The sequence below is a fragment of the Quercus lobata genome, chromosome 8, assembly GCF_001633185.2.
Source record: "Quercus lobata isolate SW786 chromosome 8, ValleyOak3.0 Primary Assembly, whole genome shotgun sequence".
In the NCBI taxonomy this organism is placed as follows: domain Eukaryota; kingdom Viridiplantae; phylum Streptophyta; class Magnoliopsida; order Fagales; family Fagaceae; genus Quercus; species Quercus lobata.
This window is the reverse complement of record NC_044911.1, coordinates 37,497,456-37,505,135: the sequence shown is the minus strand read 5'-3', so window position 1 is coordinate 37,505,135 and position 7,680 is coordinate 37,497,456.

The window sequence follows — 7,680 nt, the reverse complement described above, 5'->3', positions numbered from 1 at the left end:
CAAGCGTGGGGACCAAATCCGTTGCTCCCTCCTCAAAGCCGCCTCGTCTCGGCTGTCAATAGATTTGGTTCTTTTCTCTTTGGGTTCTTTGTCCTTCTTCTGCTGCTTGGCCTTCTTGGGGCCGACCTCACCCTCTTCCAGCTCTTCCACGGGCCTTTTCCGTCTCAAATTGGGAAAATGTTGTAACCCTGGGTCGGTTGTGGAAGGGGGAGGAGGAGGAATCTTGGATGTAGCCTGCTCCTTGGCGGCATCCCTGGAAGATTGCCCCTTATTTCTGTTAGATAGGAGGCCCCTAAGACCAGATCTTGGTTTCAAATCCATGCCTTCTTCCTCGATCTCTTAGCTAGTATCAACTTTTGCAATTACCAAACCAAGGTTGGGAGCTGCCGAGGCACGGTCTAAGTCCGAATTGGAGTCCGAGAGCTCTACAGGCTTGGCCGATACCTCTCCCTCCTCGGCAAAGTGGAATTGGTCTATCTGATCCTCAAGGGACGAGTGCGAGGAATCAGCTCCTTCTCTTGGGACAACTGCTTCGGGAAGAGCACGCTGAGCAGGCAGTTGGACGGGAGGTAAGTCTCTCTACGCAAGAAATCCTGGTATGGAGACGTCGATGCGTGCTAATTGGGGACTTCCAGCCCTGATGGCTTGATCGGCGTCCACTAGAGCGCGCGAAAGGGGCTCGTAGTCCAAGATTAGAGGAGCAGCACGCAGTTGCCCGTCCTCGTTCACAAAGATTTCAGACCTCAGGAGGAAGTTGAGTGCTGGGACGTTGACCAAACTTAGCCGAGGAGTCGTTCGCTCCTTGTCTGCAAAGCCCAAAAGGAGAGTTACATTAGTCCGAGAAGGCAAATAAGTAAAACCAAAACTGAAACAAAGAAAGGAAAACTCAAGACTAAAATCCCCTCCAAGGAATCTGACCTTACGATGCCCCACTTGGTGTTCCTGCCCTAACTGGGCAATGAATACCGTCGTGCCATACTCCGGAGACGATCAAAAGGTCGTCCTTCAAGCCTTTGTTAGACTTAGGAAAGCAGGATATCAGCCTCACCTCGTCGGACCTGGATTTCAGGTAATACGACTCGTTGAGGCTGTGACATTCGTATAGGTGAACTATGTCGTGCCATGAGAGGCCGAGGTTCATCTATTCATTCAGAGCGTTTATGCACCCCAGGATTTGGAACATGTTCGCGGCACACTGGTGGGGGGCCAACCTATGACCCCGCAGATAATCCCTGGTTATCCTCCCCATAGGGATCGTCATTCCTCCCTCTATGAAGGCTATCATCAGAATGGCGACCTGTTCCGTCTTTCTCTTGAGTAAGATCTTTTCCAAGGAGCAGTATTCTAGACCTACTCCCGACGGGATACGGTATTTGGCCCTGAAGCCTTCCATACTGGCTGGGGAGTCTACCAGTTTCTCAAGCTTACCCATCCCACTAACCCTAGGCAACGCGAAGAAGGTTTACTTAGGGAAGAAAGCCGGGAAAGGTAACGGAAGGGAAATGAACACTTACGGGATCAAAAATCCTAAGTTTCTCGAAGTTGTGAAGAACTCGCCGGGAATCTTCAAGGGAATGTCTGCGGAGTTTTGAACGCTTTGAAAGAGAAGGTGCTGGAGTGCTCTGAGTGCTTGAGTGCTTTTTCAAAAAATGGGAGTAAGTTCCCTTAGAAATCTTATATACCCGGGAGAAGTTGAACGGGCTTACTCCCGCCCAGAGAAACGGAAAAAAAATATCAACCGTTGATCTGGCGCCCCACCGTTGGATTGGAAGGACATAAAGCCACCAAGCGCAATAATTAGCGCCTCGTGGGTTACGAAACGCCATTAGCAGTAATGAGGCACGTGGGGTCGTGCCTCCGCACGAGTAAAGCAAGAATTCACAATCAATGACCCCATGAATGTCAAAATCCCGCATTTTCTCCTCGGATAAGAGGGAAATAACCGGAATTTTGAGGGGCTATTGTAGGGGTAAAATTTCCAAATCAAACAATGGGCCTTGGGCCCCATACAAAGTCTAGCCACGTCCGAGGAGAAAGTGGGGCGCCAAAAGGACTTCCGGCCCAACTCTTATGAGCCCAAACTTATTTAAAAAAGTGGCCCGAGGAGGAATGTCTCCTCGAACGTGCCAAATATGGACCAAACATGCACCCTACCAATAATAAGGAATCGCTCCAACGAATATTGGTAGCAAGGACGAGCCTCACAAACCCAAGAGAAGGAAGAGAGTATAGGATGTCCAGGGAGAGATTACAACTGCCGCATTAAATGCAGGGAAGCTACTTTTCTAGCCGCATTAATGTGGAGAGGAAAGGCGAACAGTATTACCTTGGCCACTACAACTCACAGAAAGATAGGGGAGATGTTTGATGGGACGGGCACTCAAGTGAAGGCCCAGATGATCAACAAGTGTAAGGCTCCGATGACTTTAAGGAGGCTATATAAGAGAAGGGCATCCCCATGAAGAGGGGATCAGAAAAAAGAGCAAAGAAAGAACAGAAGAGAGAGAGAAAGACCATAGCTTTTGATCAGGAACAAAAGTGCACCCACACGTCTCCTCGGACCGAGCATCCAGTGGACAGGAAGGAGATATTTTTACGTTCAATCGTTGCATGGCCCCAAATTAACTAACGCTCACTTCGTTAGGGCCTAGTTTTGTAACCCACGCTCTCTACAAATTCATTGTCTAGGGCTTTTTGGGCCAGAATCACCTACCTTTTGGGCTTGGGCCCTAAAAATTGACCCTACAATTACAATTAATATTAATTTTCTTTTAAATTACTTACAAATTTTTGTAATAGAATTTCGGTTGAAGTGGAATTTAGGTTTTTTGAAACTCAACTATTGGTAGTTGAGTTTAATTTAGGATAAACTATCTTAACATTATCAACAACAAAAGTATTTAACTAATTAATGAGAGTGTAAACGTTTTTCCTAGAGAGAAGTTTGTCATTTTTTATTTTAGAAAAGAGAAGTTTGTCATTTTAGTATTTTACACAACCACAACTTCTATAACCCAACTTTTATACGTAATATATAGTATATAATATTATAGTCTTTTACTTGGGGTTTGTGAGAGTGCCTTTTTTTTCAGCACATTGGCCCAAGGATTCTGGGTCAAATAGTTGTAGTTTGGTGGACTGGACTTGTTTCACCGCATCTAAAGGGGCTGTTTAAGAACCAAGTGGTGCACATGATATGTTTCCTACAATACACATAAACTAGCAAAACGAGAATATTTGTATTGAACAACAATGAAAAACAGTAAAGGAGTGCAAATTAATCAGGAAATATACAAAAAAATTGTTAGGAATCCTTGGATTAATAAGAAATACTTCATTAGTTTTCCTTAGTTATGGTTACAATGCGCTCACTAAGACGTGATTCAAAGTTCAAATAAGCTCAAAAATTACAGACTTTGGTGGCTATCCAGGCCTCTAAGACTTGTAAAATTTGAACCCTTTTGAATTCAAGTATGTGCTATAGTGGCTGTTTCTAGGATACCGGGAGATATTTCACTGTTTTCCCTTGAATTTGATAGAGCTTTCTTAATGGTTTTTTATCGAGATTTTCTATTGCTCGCCCAAAACTTCCTTCTTTTTTGCTGGCTGCCTTCCCCTTTTTTTATAGTGTCATTCTAGGGTCCCGGGGAACTATTGACTCCCTTCCTTTGCTCCCTGGGTACCAGAGCCCGTTTTGTGCCCATCACCCAGAAGGTTGAGCATTTTCCTGTTTCTCATAATTTCCTCCTTTTGGTGCTGTTTCTTTGAAAGCCCATGGCTGACTTTCCATTCCGGAGTGCGCTTATTCTTAATTTCACGTTCCTCAAAACCTCTTACCCCTTTTTGATTCAGCTTTTGGCCGTCCTTCCTCTTTGTCATTTTTCCCAAGTGAGCGAAATCTATCTCTACTGGGTCGAAGGTCTTTCCTGCTACTTCCTTTTTTATAGCTCCTCATTCTGGTTGCCCGAGGTACCTTTCCCTTGCATCATGAGTGGTTACTCTAGGTTTTTTGTTTTTCTTGTTGCATCTCTGGTGCCTGAGAAGGACATATCTGCCCTTCGTTTCTTGTGTTTCTTTTGGCGTTTCATTTAAGCTGTCTTAATCCTATCTTAGCTGTGCTACACATCTCGGGGATCCCGAACCTTTGGCAGCCTCTAGGGATCCCGACTCAGCTCTTTACACTGGTCTTTCTTCAATCTTCTGATCTTGACAGACTAGGCTTTTTTCTCTTTCTTCCCTCTTTTCTCATAGGCTCTAAGGCTTTGTCCCTTTATGGCTTTTGGGCTTCAAGTCTTTTGGGCTTACCACCTTTTTTTTTTTTTTTTTTGGTGATAGGCTTAATTCACTTTCTATGGTCCCTTGTGTTATTTCTTTGGGCCTGGGTGTTGTGATTTTTTAGACCTCAACAGGGTTATTTTTAATTAAATTTTCTAATTTTATTAATTTTTATTTCAGCACTTTATTGATAGTCATTTTTACGAAAATCCTCCAAACCCAATGTGAAGCAAAGCCCGACTCTCTTTGAGCCTGTTACTCATATTTTGTAACATATTTAATTATTTTTTGCATGGTCCAAGCTCATGCAGACTTGATGGAGATTTAAGGAAGTGTGATTTGGAATGTATGATTGGGCCTACTTAGGCTTTTTCATGAATCCAAAATGTGGATTTTGTTAAGTGGGCTAAGGCCACTCACAAAATCTAAGAATCCATGAAACAAGCCATGTGTTGGCCATTTTCACACATATAAAAGCATGTTTGTCCTACTCTATGTTGCTGAAGTCACAATTGAGTAGCTTCCCTATAATTTGATTTAGCATAGAAAATGCAGCTAATCAAGTTTAGTCAAAAAATTTCCTTAACAATGACTAAACTAGTTCCTTTCTTTACCTAAGCTAAAACAACTCTAAAACTTACTATTTTGATTAACAATATTGTGGTCAATAGCTTCACTCCTTATTCGAAAACCATACCCTAAGGACTTCCCAAGCTTGCTATAAAACCTCTCATCAAATCTTTCATGAAGAACTGTCAAAAATTCTCTCATGACCCTTCATGACAACCTCAATCATCATACTTACTACACTTAAACTGTCTCATCAACTTAAGAGAAGTAGAATATTAAGGATTTGGTGTGAATGTGGTAGCATAATAGAGTCGTCTATCTCTCTCTCTCTCTCTCTCTCTCTCTCAATATCCATTCATACTTTTATGTACAAAATGGTTCATATATAAGCATTAGTCAAGTATCTTCCATCTTTTTGTTTTCTAGCATTTTTGGGGTTATCTTTGTGATGCATCACTAGCCTCAATTCCTTTAAGTATAGAAATTTTGAGCTTGACTATCTTATTATCTTACATTTTATCAAACCAGAGGTCATTGTGCCATTTTTCTCTTATTTAGCCCTTTCCCCAAATCGACCCGACACCCTTTAACTTCATTTGTTGTCAATTCACTTTTTTTTTTTCAACATTAGTTTAATGGTTTGTCATGGCATAGTTTTGATATTCTCAAAATCTTTCAAATAAATTATTCAAAAAATTATTATAAAAAATAGAGTAGATTTGATTTGCAAATCGAGGGAGGAATACATAGATGATAAGGAAAAAAAATTGGTTGCTATCTTATTTATTATACACCACTTTCCCAAAAATCAAACAAAACCAAAATGCCTAATCCACAAAAACTAAAGACTTTCAATCAATCTTAAAACTAACTAATAATGTCATAAACACAAAAATAAAAAAAAGGGAACTTCATGGTTTTAAAACTTAGATCGGATTGGCTGGTCTGATTAGGTTAACTATAAACCGGTCATAAAACCGGTTTTTTTTATGATTGAGAACTAGCTATTTGAAGAATTTGAAAGAACCCATTGAACCATGGTTTGATCCAAAAAACCATTTGAACCTTGAGTTGGTTCAACTGGGTCAAAGAGTTGACTTTATTTTTAAAAATAGAGAAATGGGTGTTGTGGGGAATCTTAAAACTAACTAATAATGTTATAAACACAAAAATAAAAACAAGGGAATGTCATGGTTTTTTATGAGTGTGATTTGAAGATTCTGAGAGAACCCTTTGAACCACAGTTCAACTCAAAAAACCGTTTAAACTGTGAGATGGTCCAACCAGGTCAAAGAGTTGACTTTATTTTTAAAAATAGAAAAATGGGTGCCATGGGGAATAGAACTAGAGATTTGGCACTCAATTAAGACCAAAGACTAGCATTGTAACCATCAGACCACTTGGATGATCTATTATTATATTTATTTTATACTTAAATGATTTATAATTTATCAACTTATTATATCACACCTCTCTCAATTTATTAAATATTACTAAATTTTTTTCTTTGATAAATTTACTTGTGATTTAATAATAATTCATTTGCATGAGAATTTACAAAATTAATTAAAATTGATTTTTTTATTTAAATAAAAATGATTTATACTTGAAGGATAACTATCCAAGTTTATTTTCATGCTTATTTATGTTGTATTATTTTCTAATAACCTTATAATATCATGAAATTTTATTTGAAAGACTGTTTCTCAATTTTTTTTAGAAAGTGTTAGTCAATCTTACTAATACTTACAAATTTAATACAATTATTTTTATTTTAATTAATTACTAAAGTATTTATGATATCATCATGATTTGACCTCGATTGAACCTTGGTCCAACCTTAAGAGCACTTATAGCAGTGGAGCTAAAAAGCTATAAAGCCATTTTAGCTCCACCAAAACACAAAAAAACCCATACAACATTGAAGCTAAACCTATTTTTTTTAGATTCATTGCTACAGTGCAAATCTATCTATGAATGTGCACTGTAGCTTAGAGCTAAAAAAAAAAAATTATTCCCTGCTCGGTTGTGTGTGTGGCTATGATGGTTGTGTGTAGTAGATATATTATTTTATTGTAGTAGATATCTTATTTTATTGTGATGTTTATATTATTTTATTGTGTTGAAAGCTAAAATAAATCTACTGCAGCAGCATATGTGTAGGTAAAATAGATAAAGTAACTTTTTGTAGTGCTAAATAGTTAAATTTTTAGCTCCACTGTTGTGAATGCTTTAAAAACCTTAAACATCTTCCTTTACCGGCTATTTGAATGGTCCAAATCTGAAAACCACAGAGAACATACAAAAAGAAGAAGAAGCTAGGTCTCTGGTTTTACAATTGAAAAACAAAGAAAAAAAAAATCAAATAAATGAAAGAGGGAAATTAAAAAAAAAAAAAAAAACTCTTTTCTCTCTATTCACCAATGTAATATATTAGAGTAAATTATATTATTTTCCCTTAAGCTGTAAGAAATTTTTTTCCCCCCCAAAAAGACTCCCAAAGCTTTGTAAAAATGACTATTTCATCTTTAACGTTGGTGATAAGCGTAATAAATAAAATAAAAATATAATTTCCCTTAAGTATTGCCTTGTCGAATAATGTGAGAGAAAGAGAAGCTCGGTAAAGAGCTAATATAAGATAAAGTGTCTTTGATAATATGCCCAAAGGATGAATGCAGCAAGTTATTATGGCATAAAGCATTTATAGAGATTGCCGAATCATCCTCAAAGCTAGACCGACGAAAGCCAAGTTCATAAACGAATAGTACAGCTCTTCTAGTTGCCAAAGTCTCCAATAAAACTACTACTCTGATACTTTCTTCCTGCAAATTTTCA